Source organism: Galeopterus variegatus, unplaced genomic scaffold (assembly GCF_000696425.1).
Source record: "Galeopterus variegatus unplaced genomic scaffold, G_variegatus-3.0.2 Scaffold2732, whole genome shotgun sequence".
Lineage (NCBI taxonomy): Eukaryota > Metazoa > Chordata > Mammalia > Dermoptera > Cynocephalidae > Galeopterus > Galeopterus variegatus.
This window is the reverse complement of record NW_007728843.1, coordinates 130,455-150,862: the sequence shown is the minus strand read 5'-3', so window position 1 is coordinate 150,862 and position 20,408 is coordinate 130,455.

Here is a 20,408-nt window from a genome sequence, read left to right as displayed (position 1 = left end):
CTTATGTGATTTCCGTTTTTAGAAATATGCCATTTAGTTTTTTCTAATGTATAAAATTTAAAGCTCTATTTCGTTTTTATTTTCTAATTTTATTGCATTATGGTCAGTGTATATAGTCTGCAGAATTTTAACACTTTGGCTTTTATTGATGCTTCCTCTTTGTTTTAACATATGTTCTATTTTTGTAAATGTTCTGTGAGTGCCTTTGCTGAGTATAGATTTCTTTCTCTACCTTTCTCTCTCTCTTTTGTAAATGTTCTGTGAGTGCCTTTGCTGAGTATAGATTTCTTTCTCTACCTTTCTCTCTGTGTGTGTGTGTGTGTGTGTGTGTCTGTACTAGCATCTGTATATTTATAATATTGTTTGTTCAAATTCTTGGTTTCTGTTTATTTTTGTCTCTTTCATCTGTCAGTTTCTGAGACAGGTGTGTTAAAATCTCCAATTACTCTTGTTTATATATTTATTTATTTTTTGTAGTTATGTCAGTTGCTGCTTGAAATACTTTAAAACAACCGTCTCAGGGCAATGATGTTAATAGAGGTATGTCATTTTGTTCTATCATTCTTTTTATCAATATATAACATTCTTTTGTGCCATTTTTTGACTTCCTTACACTTGTGAGATATTAGTATTCCTTTCTTCTGTTTCATATTTGCCTTCGAATTTTAAGAAATCTTTTTATATTTAACCATTAAAAATTTTTAAAGCCATTTTGTCTCAAGAGTTTCTTGTATACAATGTATTATTGACCTCCCCCCCGTTTTTGGTTTTTGGCAAGTCTGAGACCCTCTGCTAATTGACAAATTCAACTCATTTATACTTATTGTTATTGTTAATAAAGTAGGATTTATTTCTGCCATCTTATTTCATATTTTACATTCGCTGTACTTTCTTTTTATTTCCCTTTTCTTCTCTCCTGCTTTTTATTAAACACATTATGAGTCCATTTTTTGTTCCTTATAACAGAATACCTGAAACTGAGTAGTTTATAAGAAAATGATATTTATTTCTTAACAGTTTTGGAGGCTGGGAAGTCCAAGATCCAGAGGGCACATCTGGTGAGGGCCTTCTTGGTGGGAACTCCCTATAGAGTCCTGTGGTGATGCAGAATATCACATGGTGAGAATGGCAAGAGTGTTTTCATGTGCTCTCCTTACAAAGCCACTACTCCACACCCATGGTAACCCATTTATCCACTGACCCATTAATAGATTAATCCATTCATGAGGGCAAAGCTCTCATGATCCAGTCACCTCCTACTGGCTCCACCTTTCAACACTTCCACATTGAGGATCAATCTTCCACGTGAGCTTTGGAGGGAACAAACATTCAACCCATATCAACAAATTACATTTCTTCTGCTGAAATAAAAGTTTTTATTGGTATTTTAGTTATTGTCATTAATCTCATACCATCTATTCTCAACATAGCAAAGAATGGAATGTTTTCAAAACCTAAGTAAGATTATACCACTTCTCTTCTCCAAAACCTTGAATGCCTTTAAATTCACTCAGGTAAAAACCAAAATCATTAATTTTTTCTACCAGACTTCACAATCTGGTCCCTTTTTACTTCTCTGACCTCATCTCCTACACACTTCACCTAGCCCATCAAATACTTATCTTACCTGCTATTTCTTAAAAGCATTAGACATCTTCTAACCTCAGGGTCTTTGCATTTGCTGTTATCTCTGTCTGGAATGTTCTTTCCTTGGGTATCACATAACATTCTCCCTCTTCTAGGTTTTTGCTCAAATGTCATCTTTTCAGTGAAGTTTCCCTAATTATTCTGTTCAAAACTGCAACTTTTTTCCCTGCTCTTTTTCTTCCATTGCATTTCTTGACACTGGATAGTTTGTTGATTTATTGCATCTCTTCTCCCACTAAAAAGTAAATCTCCATGCAGGCAGAGACCGTTTTGTTCACTGCTGCCTCCCCAGAGACAATGACAGTGCCTGGAACATTGTAGGCACCCAATAAATACATACTGAACAAATAAATGTATAGGTTCAAAAGCTGCCCATGCCAGAATCTTAAGGTCTTTTTAGGGTCTACAACTGGGAAGACTGAGGAGTGGAGAAACTGACAAGTGGTACAAAATCTAAGTCAAGAGCCAGATATAGAAGTAAATCTGAGTTTTGGCACCAATCATGCCTTAACAGCCTAGGGTGGTCTATAGTACCCATGATCTTATATGATAAGACATGTTATACTTTTTTTGGTGTAACAGAATTTTGAAAACTCACTTTTCTCCACATATTTGTATGACAAATTATAATTATTGAAAAGGTATTCTTGATTACAGAAGAGCAACAAGATCAATGTGGAGAAAAGATCAAATCAATTTGCAGTCCACTTTCAGGATACTTAATTAGGACATGAGTTAATTAGGTTGGTCTTAAATGAAAGGGGAAGTCTTATTAAGCCACATTATAAAAGCACCAGGTTGGGGTTCTTTTTTTTCATTTGTAATGTGATGGTTAATTTTATGTGCCAGCATGACTGGGCTGCCAGGTACCTAGACATTTGGCCAAACATTATTGTGGATGTGTCTGTGAGGATGTTTCTGGATAAGATCAACATTTGAATTGGTACACTAAGTAAAGTAGATTGTTCTCACCAATATGAGTGAAATTCATTCAGTCAATTGCAGACCTGAATAGATCAAAGAGGCTGACCCTCCTAGAAGTAAGCTGGCTTTTGGACTGGAACTTACAGCATCGGCTTTCCTGTTCTTAGATCTTCAGACTTGGCCTAGGTCTCCAACTTGAGACTTCTCAGCCTCCAAAACTGTTTGAGCTACCAATACCTTTGAGTAACTTTCTCTCTCACACACAGTATGGAAGTGTTGATTGGATTCCTGTAGCCCCTTCAAAAATTATTAAAGCTGGCATCTGGTAAAATGCTTTGTAGATATTTATAAGTCAGATAGGCACATGTAGTGGACAGAAGATAAGCTTTGCAACTAGATCTGAATTCCAATTTAACTTTACTACTTACTATTTATCATTTGGCAATGAATTTGAATTTTCTGCATGTCAATTTTCTTATCTGTATGCTAGGGTAACTACCATATGGATCATGTGAAGATCAAAACTGAATGCTTAAAAAAAATACCTGGTATGGTACTAGACATGTAGTATCTAATAATAGCAGATAATATTTATTGAGGGTTAACTTCTTGTGTTTCCTTATTTATTTTTTATTAATTTCAGGGGATGAATAGTCCTATTATCATGCCATTCCACAGGTAAAGAAACTGAGGCATTGTTAAGTAATCTATTCAAGATCATAGAGCTACTAAGTGGTAGTGCTAGGATTTGAACCCAAAATGGTCTGGATCTGGAGCCCATATTCTAAACTACTATACCATACTGCTTCTTGCTAAGGGTAAATACTAGTTTCCTTTCCTTCTGTCTCTTCCTCTACATACAAACTATGGAATCCATGAAAGCAGGTTAATAACCATGTCTGTTTCTTTTTATATTGGTGTAGTGCCGGGCATAGTGCTTATCTTTTACTTTACACATACCAATAAACTAAGGAGAGAAGATAGGGAGTCAGGGAGATGGAGAGGTCAGGAGAGAAGCAGGATCCACAGATCTCCTTCTCTTTCTTGTTGTGGACACATGGTCCAGTATCTAAATTTCCCTTCTGGACCAGACCCCCCCTCCCACAACCCGGCATACCATGCTAGTGCCTTGGGTCCTGCCCGGGAACCCAAGGCATGGAGAAGAGGACCAGACCTCCCTCCCACAACCAGGCACACTGTAGCAGTGCCTCAGGGCCCGCCTGGGGACATGGGGCATGGAGAAGGGGACCGGACCCCCTCTCCCACAGCCAGGCACACCATGCTAGTGCCTTGGGGCTTGCCCAGGAATCCAAGGTATGGAGAAGGGGACCAGGCCACCCTCCAGCAACCAGGCACACCACGCCAGCACCTCAGGGCCCTCCCAGAGATTGGAGGCATGGAGAAGTGGACCAGACACACCCCACAACCAGGCACACTGCCAACACCAAGGAGCATGCCAAAAACATCAATTCCATGTGTGTGGCCTACCACAGCCAACACAATAACCATGGCTGCTGTGACAGTAGCTAGGCACCACAACCACCACACAGATGGTCCACCAGCCACTGGAGTGCATTCACACAAAGAGAGACACCAGCAGAGGTAAAGTAAAGAAGAGGATGTCTCTCTCCACAAAGCCCATTTCAGAGTGACAGAAGAAGCATCTGCTCTATGATAATATTGGGGGACCTGATCACACCTGCACTGACACAAGGAGAGTCACTAGCAGAGATAAAGAAAAGCAGAGGATGTCTCTCTCCACAAAGCCCATTTCATAGTGACAGAAGAAGCATCTGCTCCATGATAATATTGGGGGACCTGATCACACCTCTCAGTATTGGACAGATCATCCAGGCAACAAGTTAACAGAGTAACCATTATTCTTTCAGAAGGAGGGAAGAAATCTAGGGTAATTAGAGGGGGGAGGGGGGAGGGAGAGGGAGATGGGGAGAGATTGGACAAGGGGCATAAAGAATAATTAAGATTTGTAACAATATATATGCTTGTAATATTGATTTGATCCACATATCTCAATGTTCAATGCCCAAAATATGTATAATCAATTTTGATTCAATAAATAAAATAAATAAAAATTAAGAAAACAACCAAAAGAACATATCTTTAAAAAATAAAAAACAAATTTCCCTTCTGGTAGTCAGAGGGAAATGCTTAAAATGACAACTTGGCACATTTTTAAATAGTGAGGAAAAGAGCTTCCTTTTATTAATAGGAAGCTAGATGAAGAGAACTTAACTCTCTGCTCTTCAATTAAACTGACTATATATTTGTTTCATAGAAATATGGAATGATTAGTTTATAATAGTCCCCATTGCCAGGGAGCTGTTAAGCAAAGTGGTTAATGTTGCTCTTCTCACTTTCGTCTTTGGCAGCTTTCCTTTTAGATCTACTCTTATACTTGTTGGAAATATGAGAACAAATGTTTTTATTTTACCATTTTCATTTCCAGTTCACATTTTCTAATTTCTTTCATAATGACTGTTTTCATTTTTAAATGTTTTGAGTCAGTTTAATAAGAACTTAAATTAAATTTCATGTGTACATGGGCTGCAGAGTTTTAACTTGATGGGGCACTGGGTCAATTTAAAATAATATGTGAGCCCTTTCACAGAGCCCAGAACATTTAGTGACCTTTGTCCTCTAAAGAGATTAGATTTCTCCAAATGATGCATTTGTGTTTGGCACTGAGAAAGTTAATGTGCTTGGAAATGAAACTTTTCTTATAATGTGTATTGCCCGGTTATTTCTTTATTACCTTGCAGGTTCAGAGCTGATTTTACTAATATTACATAAGTTCTCTTGAAGGGCCGAATAAAGAATGGAAATTTTATTTATTTGGTTATTACTCAGTTGATCATGGTTTGGGAAACTTAGATTAAGATAGACACAGATTCCATAATATCAATTTTGCTAGGTCGTTACTACCAACAATTAAGTGTTTTAGGGTTTCTGATAGTTTGGTTTTATAATACAAACCTTTCAGGTAAAAAGTCAAGAAGAAATGAGGGCCTTTGGATCACACATTAAGTTCATTCAATTTATATTGCTGTGAGCAAAAGAGATGAGAGATGCCAGAAAAAAACACAAAGACATTGGCTATGCTGAGCTAAGAATTGCTACTAAATTCTACTCTTGAATTTCAAGGAGAATAAAACGGCATTAATATTGTTCATTGTATACCACAGCTGTACATTTTCATTGTGTTTGGAAGATCATTGAATTGCTGAACCTGGTTGCCTGTAAGACAAGCTAAATGATCTGGTTTGGTAGTGGATGGAAATAAAAAGAAAGTGACTACGGAGATTTCAGGGGATCACAACACATAAGTGAGTGTTATTATGGTATACAGGAAAGTCATATTGACCCATTTGTACAGAAAATGAGCAAGAAACAGTGGGTGCAATGAAAATAATAGTAGTTATAATAGAAGTAGATGGGTAGCTATTAAAAAACACTTTTTATTTATATTTATTAGCTGAACATCAGAAATACAAGATATGACTTAAAATAAAGACAGTGTCTTTCACTGGTAACAGATAAAACCACCTCAAATACAAATTAAAAATATGAAATGCATATTTACCATTTATTTATCAAAATGAAGGAATAGAAATGAAAGTTAAATTACTAGTTTTGGACACTGAATTAACAACGTATAACTGAAATATTATAAAAAAGAGAGTGCTATATAGTGGAAAGGGTATTAGATTTAAAGTCTGTTAAATTTGGGTTCAACCCAAATTCTTTCCCTTGTTGTCTCTGTAAACTTTGGAGAAGTCCCTGAACATATCTGAGTCCACATTTCCTCATACTAAAAAAAAAATGTGGATTATAATACCTATATCATAATAGTACTTAGATATATATTAGATGAGTTACAAAAACTGCTATATTAATAACATTTAATACATGTAAGTCCTCTGTATCTTTCTTTTTCCCACTAGTTAGAATGCATAGCATTAGTCAGTGGATAGATTCATTTTGTAATGAAAATGGTGTATTGATAAGGATAGAGCCTCAATCATGATCATTCCTACACTGTAATTAGAAATTACATCTGAGAAAAAACAATAAATTATGATGAATCATCTTGATGTTATCATTGGTTTTAGTATAATTGCTCATTAAGCATTTAAAATTATTAGACTTTGTTAATTAAAAAGCCTTTCCTGCAGTGCAATGAGGATGCTTATTCATGTCAAATGATTTACAGTGATATCCCTTCTAATTACAGATGTTACAGCTTCATTTGCATAGTTTGGATAGTTAGCTGCAGTATGCAGCCAGTGCTTACTGTACCATGAAGTGGCTCCAGCACACCAGTATAGATAAAATGTACTCTTGGAACCAATATTAGTATTGGTAAAAAGAACAATGTTGGGCTAGTTTTGTATTAAATCTTGACCACATGCAAGATTAATGTTAGAAGAGAGGAACGCAGGTGTCAGAACCAACCATTTTTGATTTTATTACTGAGGGCATTGTGGTATCTCCTTGACGAGAGAGGAGAAGAGAACTGTTAAGAACTGTATTAAGTGATTTTCTGTTTTTTAGTGTAAAAGCCATAGCAGCTTATGTCTTAGCAATTTATCTGATTCTGTTATTCAATGATGCTTTTAAGAGACTTTATATCCTCATTTATAATTTTTAATGAAAACTGTCATGGTAAATGGGGCAGTAAATACACCAACTATTGAGAACCTCTTATCTATCAAGGGCTATGAACTACAGAAAGGGAAAGAAATTACTTGGTTAATAAAAATAAAAAGCCATATGTTTTAATTTTATATAAGGAATACCTAAAAAGCTAAAATCACTTTATGTTAACATAAATATTAATAAAATGCTATTTATCATACTAGTCAAAATGTATTTTCAGGATAAACTTCTATATAGAAATATATACATGTCTATTCTATTTAATATATATATTTACCTAGAAAACATATATGTATGTAAATTTCATCTATTGTATAAACAGAGATGAGTAGATACCAACAAAAGGCTACACATTTTAGAAAAATATGAGATTTTGTCAAAAAAGATGCGATATGCACTTGATGGCATGCACAATTTAAAGATATGAAAAGAATCCAAATATATATGGCAAAATGAGTCAATTCACCACTCGCCTTCTGATATATGTGCTGAGAGACCACAGAAGCATTTTGTAGTATTCCTGACAAAAGTGCACTCTCTGAATATAGGAATAGGGAAATAATTAGAAAATCAAACTGAGCAACAATGTAAAAACAATTGGCCTGCACTTTTCAAAATTGACAGTGTTATGCAAAACAAAAAGACAGAAGAATTATTCCAGATTAAAACATGATATGACAGCATTCCCTTCTGTCCGTGATGGAGTAAAGGGACTGGATTTTATCTCCTGTATTAAACTACTAAAAAACATGACAAAATATATGAAACAACTGTTTTTAGACATAAAGCAACAGGAAGCATAGGACCATGATCTCTGAAAGAAAGTAAACAAATGAGGCGAGCCTTATAATTACACTGGCTTTTTCCCTAGAGGCACATTCTTGAACATGTAGCAAAGAGGGACATTCCAAGCAGATCACACTGGTCTTCTGTGTTGAAATGTAGATCAGAGATCAAGGAGTTTGAAACAGCTAGAAGTTTAAGAGTAAAGTTCTGGAAAGGAGGAAATTATAACAGAAAAGAGTTACATTAATCTGCAAAAGTTTTTGTAAATCTTTGCTGAATATGCATACTTAGAATGAAACTCCATGAAATTGGAAAATAGACTGGGAAGTTGTGAGCTAAACTCATGCAGGAATGGGGCTGGCCAGTTAGCTCAGTTGGTTAGAGCTTGACCTTGTAACACCAAGGGCAAAGATTCACTTCCCCATACTGGCCATCCACCAAAACAACAACAACAACAGCAAAACAAAAAAGAATTCATGCAGGAATGGAAATCATTTGATTTTCCACAAGCCAGAAGAAAGAGTTTTTGTTGATTATTTGCAGACATTCAGTAAAGATTCCAGAAGAGAACTGCTTCAGTAGGGGGAATAATCTATCCCTAAAGCAAAGGATACTCTAGAACCACTTTAACAAAGATTAAAATAAATTCTTGAAGTTACACTAAACTGCAAGTAACTTTATCATCTATCAAAAAAGTCTAAAACTCTTTAAATGAAAACAGCATAATCCATACAATAATAATATAAAATTTATGGCATCTAGTACCTAATAAAATAGCAATAGACATACTAACGAGCAGGGAAAAGTGATCCTAATTAGGGGGGAAAAATCAGCTAATATTAACAGATTCAGAAATACAGACAATGATATTAACAAAGATGTTAAAACAGCAATTGTAAACATTTTCAACTATGTAAAGGAAAACATAAATATAATGAAGATAGTAAAGTTACACACACAAACACACACATCAAATAAAATGAAAAATTAACAGCAGATTAGACACTGCAGAACAAAATATCAGTGAACTTGAGCCATAGCAACAGAAACTTTCCAAAGTGAAATAGAGAAGAAGAGACCAAAAAAGTGAACAAAATATCAGCGATATGTGAGATAAGCACTCTAAAATATATATTATTGGAATTTATAAATGACACAAGAGAGAGGAAGGAACATAAAAATATTTGCAGAAATAATAATAATAAAACTTTTCCAAATTTGATGAAAACTATAAACTCACAGACCCAGGAAGATCAACAAACCTAAAGCAGGATAAACACAAAGAAAACCACAGCTACATACATCATAATCAAATTTCCAAAACCCATTGATAAAGAGAATATCTTAAAAATAACCAGGGGAAAAAAGTCACATTACATGCAAAGAAACAAAGATAAAAGTAATCATAGACATTGTATATGAAATTATGTAAATCAGAAGACAATGGAACATTTTTAAATACTAAAAGACATAATCTAGAACTATAAACCTAGCTAAAATGTTCTTTTAAAGTAATAGCAGAAAGCACAAGCAGCAAAAGAAAAAATAAACAAATGGGACAATATCAAACGAAAAAGCTTCTGCATAGCAAAGGAAACAATCAACAGAGTGAAAAGACAACCTACAGAGTGAGAGAAAATTTTTGCTAACTATGCATCTGACAAGGGACTAATATCCAGAATATGCATAGAACTCAAGCAATTACACAGTAAGAAAAAAAAAAAATGACCCAATTAAAAAATGGGCAAAGGAGTTGAATAGACATTTTTCAAAGGAAGACATACTGGCCAACAGATAAATGAAAAAATGCTCAACACCACTAGTCATCAGGGAAATGCAAATTAAAACCACATTGAGATACCACCTCACCCCAGTTAGACTGGCTATAATCAAAAATACAGTGAATAACAAATGCTGGCAAGGGTGTGGAGAGAAGGGAACACTACTGCAGTGTTGGTGGGACTGTAAATTAGTACAACCACTTTGGAAAACGATATGGAGGTTTCTCAAACAACTACAGATAGATCTTCCATATGATCCAGCAATCCCTCTTCTGGGTATATATCCAGAGGAATGGAAATCATCATGTCAAAGAGATACCTATACTCCCATGTTTATTGCAGCTTTGTTTACAATAGCCAAGATATGGAACCAATGTAAATGTCCATCAATAGATGATTGGATAAGGAAACTGTGGTATATATACACTATGGAATACTACTCTGCCATAAAAAAGAATGAAATACTCCCATTTGCAAGAACATGGATGAACCTGAAGAAACTTATGTTGAGTGAAACAAGTAAAGCACAGAGGGATAAATACCACATGTGCTCACTCATATGTGGGAGCTAAGACAAAAAGGAAGGAAGGAAAGAAAGACCACAGTAGTGCCATGGTCTAACAGAGGGAGGGGACATTCCTAGTGCTACAAATAGGAGGGGAGGGGAGAGGGGGAAGGGGAGGAAGGTTGGGGGATAATTGGGAGAGAACAAAGGGTACAAAAGTAATTTCTTGTAGTGGGTATGCCCCCAGTACGAATGTGACCCTCACATCATGGGCAGGAGTGGGGACAATTAGCTTTGTATCTCATGAATATTATTAATAAATAAATAATAATAAAAAAATAAAATAAAGCAATTGCAAAATATATATATCTTTTCTGAGCTGAGAAAATTAATTTCCAGCAAAACTGTACTTAGGAAATGTTAAACAAAGTTTTTTAAGTGTAAGAAATGTTATAAAAAATGGAAACTTGGATCTACATAAAGGAATGGAAAGAATCAGAAATGGTGAGTCTATTGGTAGATATAATTTCCCTAGTGTTTATATTTAAAATCAATATAATATCAATGGATTGTTAGCTTCACAACACACATAGAAGTAAAATTTATGAAAGCAATAACATGAAGAATGAAAGCAGAGAAATGAAACTAAATTGTTTATTGTTGATACATTATATGTGAAGTGGCATAATATCATTTAAATGCAGACTATGATAATTTAAAGATGCATATTGTAAATCCAATAGCAGCCACTAAAATTTAAAACAAAGCTTAATGTTAATAAATCAGTATTAGATATAAGCTAATATCAAAAATAATCAATCCAATAAAATTCAGGAAAAGAGAAAAATAGGAATAAAAATAAGTAGGACAAATAGAAAACATATAGCAAAATAGTAGATTTCAACTCAATCTACTATTAAATGTAGATGTCTATATACTCCAATTAAAAGATCAGATTGCATAAAAAAAAGTAAACCTCAGTTTTAAATGTAAGACCAAATAGGTTAAAAATAAAAGGATTGAAAAAAATATCCTAGGAAAATGCCAAGCACAAAACAGAGTGACTATATTAAATTATGCAATATAGAACAAGGCATATTACCAAGATAAAGAGCAATGTTTTGCAATAATAAAAGGTTCGATTCATTAAAAAACAGAACAATAAATGGTACGCAATGAATAACAGATTTCAAAATATATGAGGGTGTTTCAAAAAGTTCTTGGAAATATATGTATTATCTTTCAATTCTATTTTCCACAAACTTTTTGAAATACCTTTGCATGAAGAAAAACTGACAAAATTGAAAGGAGCAATAGACAAATTAAAAAATATAGTTGGAGAATTCAGTAATCCATTCTAATGAATGATAGAACAAGTAGACAAACAACCAATAAGAATATAGAAGACCTGAGCAACACAATCAACCGACTTAACCTGAGTGACATATATAGAATGCTATAACCAGTAACTGTGCACTGCATATTTGTTTCAAATCCTCATGAAGCATTCATCAAGATAGATCATATGTTGATCATATGATGGTGAAACAAGACTCATTAAGTTTAAAAAATATTGAAATATTGTTAGAGGGTGAATAGGACTAATGACAACTTGTGTCCTATGTTCCATATTGACTTCTGTTAAACCTCATTCCTTTGTTAAACTGACTAGTTACAAATTAACTTTAGGGCAAGTGTAAAGGGAACATAGGTTTCAGGGAGTAAATGACATTGCAGCAGGTGGTGTCAGAGATCTATACACTAACATCACAAGACCCCTTCTTTCACAGAACCCAAGACACTTGGTGAATGATGTTATCAACATATTTTTCTTAAGATGTTTCCTTGAAGTTATTTTTATTAGCAAAGCTTTTGCTATATAAACTTTGCCTAAACCCAGAGAACCACAGCTGTTATCCATTGTAGATGTCTGATTCTTTGCTGTATGAAACTTCCCTGCATGTAAGTTGCCCCTGTAATGCATATCTTTGTATCCCATATGAACTTCCCTGTTTCTTTCTTAAGTTTCAGAGTACCTTCTCAGTTTGGAGGGCATTACACTTTAACTCTCTTCTCGTATACATACAGATTATATTCTCTGATCACAAAAAATCAAATTATTAAGTAATAGAAAAAATACCAGTATAACGCCAAATATTTGGAAGTTAAAGAATACATGGCTAGATAACTCATGAGTCACAAAAGAAATCACAAAGGAAACTAGAAAATATTTCGTAATAAATGAAAAGGGAAACACAATATGTCAAAATTCCTGAGATGCAGCTAAAATTGTACTTTATGAGAATTCCTATCTTTAAATGTTTATGTTAGAAAAGAAGTTTCCAAAATCCATGATTTAAACTTTCACCACAGGAAATTAGGAAAACAATTCGATTAGTATAATATGCCATATTAACCATCTTAAGAAGAAAAGCTCCATGATCATATCAATTGGTGAACAAATATACTTTGAAAAATTCAACACTGCTTCATTATATCTCTCAGCATACTAAGAATGTAAGGGAACTTCCTTAGCCTGATAAAGAGCATCTAACAAAAAACCTGCAGCTAATATCATAGTTAATGGTGATAGACAGTGCTTTCCCCCTAAGAATGGGAATAAAGTAGACATGTCCACTCTCTACTCCTTTTCAACATCATACTATAAGTCTGAACCAGAAAAGTAAGGCAAAACAAACAGGAAAACAAAAATAGAAATAAACCCAACTCAGATTGGAAAATAAATAAATGAAACTGTCCGTATTCACAGATAACATGAAAGTTTGTCTAGAATATCTCAAGGAGTCTACAAAAATACTCCTAGAACCAATAAGTAAGTTTAGTAATATTGCAAGATACAGGGCCAATACATTAAAACCAATTACACTTCTTTAAAAAAACAATGAAAACCTCAAAACCGAAATTTACAAACAATACCATTTACAGTAAGTATTTAAAAAAAGATGTGAAGGATCTATATGTCTAAGACTACAAAACACTGGTGAAAGAAATCAAAGATATAAATAATTGAATAGCACACCAGATAGAGCCTCCTTCTTATGGTGCAGAGCTGCAGCTGACCTGTTAAAAAACGTAATGTAAGCAAGGCATATACTGTTGTTTTTATGAGGCAGTGATACTTTGAGGCTGGTTGTTATCCACATATAGCCTAGTAAAAACTAACTAATATCCTATCTTAATCAATGACACATTGTATACCAGATTTCCCAAGGCACAAACCTGGTTATCTTGCTTGACTCCTTTCTCTTTCTTATAGTTCCATAAGAAAAGGGATAGTGCTTGTTTTATTCCCAGCACCAATGTGCCTTAACAAATAGCAACATTAATGAATGCAAATGTGTAAAACTACATTTATTCACTATTATCAGTACAGATCCTGTAAGGCTTTCTTGGGGGAAAAAGGAACTAAATATAACAAATCTCCTGAATAAATTGACTGTTAGAAGGATTAAATGAGTGATGTATGTAAAATGCTTAGCATAGTGTTTAGGGTTGCCAGATTTAACAAATAAAAATACAGGATACCCAGTTAAATTTGAATTTCAGATTGTTTTATATGAAATTGGACATACAGTATCTGAAATGAGATATACACTAACAATTATTTATTACATACCTCAAATTTAAGTTCAAATGAGCATCCAGTATTTTATCTGGCAACCCTAGGCATATATTAAATTCTCAGTAAATGTTAGACAGTGCTACTACTGCTGCTAATACCATCTTGAAATCTGGATTTTATTCCCAATACACTGCAAAACTAAAGTGATAAGAAAGTCATGCTTTTTGCAGACCTTTTGAGGCAATTATCCTTGACCTACCTTGAGCCTTTGATGTTATTGACCACTCTTACTGTTCTCTTGCTGTGCCTTTTGTGACAGCATATTGTTTTGATTCTCCTCCAATCTCTACAATGCTTAGGCTCCTTCTGTGTCACAATTTTTTTCTTTCTCCCACGAACTGCTCATCATGGACATTTCCTAGGGTTCAATCTTTCTTCTTTCCTATTTTCTTTCATCCTTTTCTCTTTGAAGAGCATTGTGCTTTCCTCACAGTTTCAGGCATTACTTTTATGTTGATCTCTATGTCATAGAAGTTCCAGTCTTGACTTTATCCTTCTTCTCTGAGCCTGGATGTCCAGCTCACTACCAAAAATGTCTGTGTAGTCAACACAGGGGACTTCAGACCCAATGTAACAAAACTAAACACTTCGTCGTGCTTCCCAGCTGTGCCTTCTTTCTATTTCCTGAGTTTTTTGAAAATATGATTTTTTACTTTTTCATCTTTAACTTTCATAGGTAATTAATTACTCTCAATCAGTACTGTTTCTTTGAGTAGTGAAATGAAAAAAGATGCAATTAAAGTCAAAATGTGCTGTAACTACTAATGTCTTCTAGGTTTTTGTGTGAGTTTGGGGAGGAAATAGGGGGAAAGTTGGCTGTATTTATTTCAGGGAGAATGTAAATATCTATACTGTTCCCTTTTATTTGCAGAAGCTTTTGAGTATGGGGAGAAAGAAATAACTGATACTTTAGTCTCTGACATTTTATTTGTGGTACACAATGGTAAGACACAGAATGAATGAACCCTTGATTTTAATGAACCTTATTCATGAATGTTTGGTTATGCAAACATTGGTCCAAAGCTGAGGAGGGGATGGAACTCTGACATTTTCTGTAAAACCAAGTAAGGAAATTAAGAGATAATAGAGACTCAAGGGAGGAACGGGTCCAAGCAACACAGTGGGAAGCTGTAGTCTCCAGAGAAAGGCTCCTAAGGAAGAATTGCTGTTGTCAGGCTGCTGAAGAAGTTGTCAGAGCAAGGATGTCTAATATTCAGTTTAAATGGCTCTCTTAGCTGCACTGTAAAATACAATTACTTCAAACCTTCAGTAAAGTTTTCTGAATACAAAAACATTCTGTGTTGAGCTGAGTCTACATCTGGGTTGGTATGGAGCAGAGATTGAAAGAAGCCACAGGTTTTGAGGGTGAAGAGACAATTCACCCAAAACAGAAATGGAGTCAAAAGTGCCTGTGTAGGTCCCTGGAAGTCTGCAGAAACTTTAGGAGAGGTATTGCATTTCAAGGATAAGATGACTTGCTAACCCAAACTGCTATTTGGGTTACACATTCTTTTAACAGGACCTCAGAATCTGTCTCTTCCCACTGCAACCATCCCTAGCAATTCACACCCAAGTGACAGCCTTACCTCCTGATGGGTCTTTTAGTCTATGTTACTTCCACCCACACATATCTATTCATTCTTCCAATTTTCTCCTTTGGTTTTGGACTCCTAGTCAGAAGTTCTGTTACCAGTCAGCTATGTGGCTCTGAGTCGGGACCCTTAGTTTCCTTCACCATGACACATGGAGAATGAGAGTCAGTTCCTGCTTTTCTGAATTATGAATTTCTGTAAATGATGTTGGACCACAGAACAGTTATATTTTGAAAGCTCTGTATTTTGCTTCATTATAAATGTGACTTTACTCTTTATCTCCAGCAGATGGGGCCAGGGAAAGGATTTTGTCAGATTCCAAATGCTTAGGATGTTTCCTTGAGAAAGCTGCCTTATTCCAGGTTTTTATATAATCTTCACAACAGCCCTTTTAAGTAGGAATTACAATTCCTGTTTTACTGATAGAAAAATTAAGGCTTAGAAAGTTAAGCAATTTGACCAAGGTTGCATGAGTTAGTAGCGGCAGAGCCAAGATTAAACCAGAAGTCTATCTGGCTCCAAGTTCTGTGCTTTTTCTATACTGTGTTTTCACCCAGGAGAAGAAAAATGCTTATTTCAGCCATGTTCCCTAGATACCAAAGTACTGAACTTTTTGGAGATTGCAGGTGAACTGATGATTAAGCAAATTAATTAGGAAAAAATGAAGTGTAAGGACTTTAGCAAAGTTGTATGAGTGGATCAGTGAAATGTAAAGTAGCAAAAATCAGGGTCTCTACTTGTTTCTCTTAACTCATGGAGTTATTGTGAGAATCAAAAGAGAAAATAAGCAAAAAAAAAAAAAAAGAAAGAAAAGTACAACGATAAGTATAAAGTACTCTCCAAATATGTTTTGATTTTGGGTATTATTGTTTTTGAAATTATTCTTTGGATTCTCATTTTTGCATGATTTTCTTTCTTTTTTTTATAATTGATTTTTTTAAACAGCACATCAGCTTTCCCTAGGGAAGCATTTACAAGCTAACTTCCTAAACCTGGCAGTTGCAGGCAGGTGCAGTGCACAGCAGCATCAGCAGCTTTGCACTTCTGGGAACAGCTGGAACTCTGGGAGGAGGTTTTATGGAGATATGGACCATCAAATACAGACAGGAAGAATTTGACAAGTTCTGAGTGGAAGGTACATGCACTTAGGACTGAATTTTAGGCAGCACTTTTTGAGGTAATGGCATTTTATGGTAATAGGTAGGAAAGCAATCACCACTGAACTTGATCCCTGTCAAAATTTTGTAGTGTATCTCCAATAGGTAGAATAAAGAATGGACAGCATAGGGAATAATCGGATATTGTGCAAGCAGAAGTAATCTGAAAGGAATTTTTTCTTTGTTAAAGTAGTACATTTATTTTTTAAAAATAAGGAAATGTGTATCTATCAAGTGAATGCCCCATTTACCAATTTGCACCTTTACCCACATTCCCTTTATTTAAAGTTTAGTATGTATTTCTCTATTATTTTAATCTGTTTGCTTTCTCTACAAATGTATAAATTTGTTTTTTCTCTCCATATATATATATACAGACATATACATTTATATATGTATTATATACACATATTTATGGATTGTAATTTATTATATGTTATGTATGCACATATTTAAACAAAAATTGGACTCATACTATAACCTTGTTCTTATTTCTGCTTTCCCCACTTACTCTGTTGTGAACCTTTTTCTGTTTAGTATGTTCAGCTCTACCTCACGGTAAAAGCAATTTAAAAAGCTAATTTAGAAATAGTGACAGAGAATATAGAGTAATACTTTGCAAGGGCTGGAGAAATGAGGAAGGGAAAAAAATGAGTGGGAGAAATGGCAATTAATAAGCAGAATGAGCTGAACAATTGTTTCTATTTCTCTTTCTGCTCTGTATTATTGCTCAAATAGGTTTTTATTTACATTGTGAATTGCCTTAAGGATAAATGTTTGATTCTAATAATTTTTTAGATGTGGTTGTTTTATGGTTAAAGAAATCAAGTAAATGGGCTTAGAGAACAAATATAAAGAACACACAGGAAACTAAAAATCTAGGAATTTTTTTTTCTTTTCTTTCTTTTTTTTTTTTGCTGTATAAGGCCTCTTGCTAGAACCAATCAATTTTTACAGACATCACTTTAGAAATGGGATTTATTCATTTTATAGCTATTGTTTTGCACACAGTTGAATGGAAAAGTATACTGCGAGCTTTGTTACATAAAAACAAACACTACTGAAAAATTTTTGCTTAAAGTGTTTCTGCAAAAGGAAATTTGAAATAATTTTTTTTAAAGGGAGGACTAAAGTTCCCAGAGATATTTTTGATGGAGTTGAATTTAGAGTCTTTGAAAGGTCTAAGAACTCAGATAATGTTAAAATAGTTCTTAAAGGAGATTTCTGCATTGGACAACTGAAACAGTAAATTCAAATGCTTTTTCATTTTCTACTCCTGGAAATGATTCTGAAGATCAGATTAATGAGGTGTTTGAATTAGCAGTGAAAAAGCAGTGGTATGGGTCCCTCTAAATATAGTCTCCTTGGTTTGAAGCACAGGACCAACTGTCTCCCACTTGTATGCTTTGCAGAGATTTACTTTCAAGGCACATCCTTAATCCTTAACACAGCTCTCAAATGGATGTAGGGATAATAATAAGAAATGCATTAAACTAAGAGTTTTCAGTCACTTTATTGAATCAGCAAGAGGTGGAATGGGAATCGGATGTGGGTTACAAACAAAAGACTCAGCCAACCAACCAATAGGCAACCAAATCACCTATGCCCAGGAAGTGCTCATAATCCAGCTGTAGAGAACAAGCCAGCAGGAGATGAATATTTAAATAGAGAATACAAACAACTGCTTAAAGACCGAAATTAAGACTTGGGATTAGAGAATATTAGATCTTTATCTTTATGGCACTGAGTGTGGTGGACAGATTCTAAAGTGGTCTCTATGATCCCACCTCCGGATATTCACACCTTTGTGTAGTTCCCCCCCCCCATCACTACCTTGCCATCCCCTCTGAGTACAGGAGAAACCTGTGACTTGCTTCTAACTAATAGAACATGAAAAAGGGGTTGGGATGTATGGGCTTATCTGTACGCAATCACATTAAATAAGATCATAACTCCCAATTTGTAAGGACACTTTCTTCCTGCTGACTTTGAAGAAGCAAGCTTCCATGTTGCTTATTTATGTAGGGACAGGGCCATGTGGCAGGGGTCTGAGAGCAGCCTCTGGACAACAAGAAACTGAGACCCTCAGTTTGGCAACTTGCAAGGAACTGAATACTGCCAATAACCATATAAGGTATATTGGTCCATTTTTGTTTCTTGTAACAAAATACCTTAAACTGGGTGATTTATAAAGAAAAAGAAAATTTATTGCTTATAGTTTCTAAGGCTGGGAAGTCCAAAGTCCAGGGAACACATCTGGTGAGGGTCTTGGTGATGGCAACAGTGATCCAGGGGTCTCACATTGCAAGATGGTGGAAGCAGAGAGAACCGAGAGATAGATAGAAAGACTCTCTTCTTTTAAAGTCCTGAGAACCACGTCCCTGACCACTGTTTTTAATCCATTCACTACTGCAGGGTCCTACAATCCAATCACCTCTCCGAGGCTCCACCTTTCAATGACCATAATAGGATTTCCCACCCTCTTAACAGTCACAGTGGGGGCCAAGTTTCTAATACATAAGACTTGCTGGACACAATTCAAGCTTCAGTGAGTTTTGGGGGGACATAATTCAATCCATTACATAAGCTTAAAAGTGGATCCTTCCCTATTAGAGCTTTAGATGAGAACACAGTCCTGGCCAACACTTTTATTGTAGAGGACCCAACCAACCAATGCTTGGTCTCCTGACCCATAGAAACTGTGAGATAATAAATGTGTTGTTTTATGATGCTAAGTTTATGGTAATATTGTTATGCAGCAATAGATCACTAATACGTTGAAGCATAAAACATATAGTTTGATACCTGGTATCCTCTCATTGTATCTTACAAACCTTCACCCACTGTAAGGGGAAAATAACTCTATGGTCTATACTAAATTCTGCCACTTCCAGCTCAACTTATTTCCATCCTTATTCTTTACAGATACTCATTATTTGTTCCTCTCCTGGAATAAGGAGTCCTACTTGAAGTGTAGTGGGAAATTAGAAAAGGACAAGAGTGGGAAGAGGAAACCTGGTTCTTTGCAAGTAGGATAGCTGGTACGGCTGGTTCCCTGAGGACGTAGGCATGCACAGCCATAGGAAATAAAGACAGATAGGGAGCTCTGCCCCCGCATAGGGCACCATTCAATTGGACCAATGAGCTCCCACCTGCTAAAGTGCCAATGAACAGAGACTACCAGGGCTCAACCAATAAGCAAACGACACGCATCCAGCTGGGAGATGCACAGCCATAGGAAATAAAGACAGATAGGGAGCTCTGCCCCCGCATAGGGCACCATTCAGTTGGACCAATGAGCTCCCACCTGCTAAAGTGCCAATGAACAGAGACTACCAGGGCTCAACCAATAAGCAAACGACACGCATCCAGCTGGGAGGACTTAAACCCCTGGGAATGTAACTGTCGGTGCTCCTGAGCTACACTATCACTCAAGCCCACTCCAGTCTCTCAGGAGTGTACTTTCTCTCTTAATAAAACTGCTCTTTGTTTCTCACCTCTTGTGTGTCTTGTCCAATTCTTTGTTCGAGACACCAAGAACCCAGACTTAGCTGGCAGAACCTGCAATTTTCTCAGTTTCCCATAACAACTTGGTTCACTGACCGGGAACCCTGCAGTTTCCACTGACAGAAGCACTGATGGAGAGTTCGATGCTGCCACCATCCATGACCGACTTGGCCAGGGGGGGATGTTTGT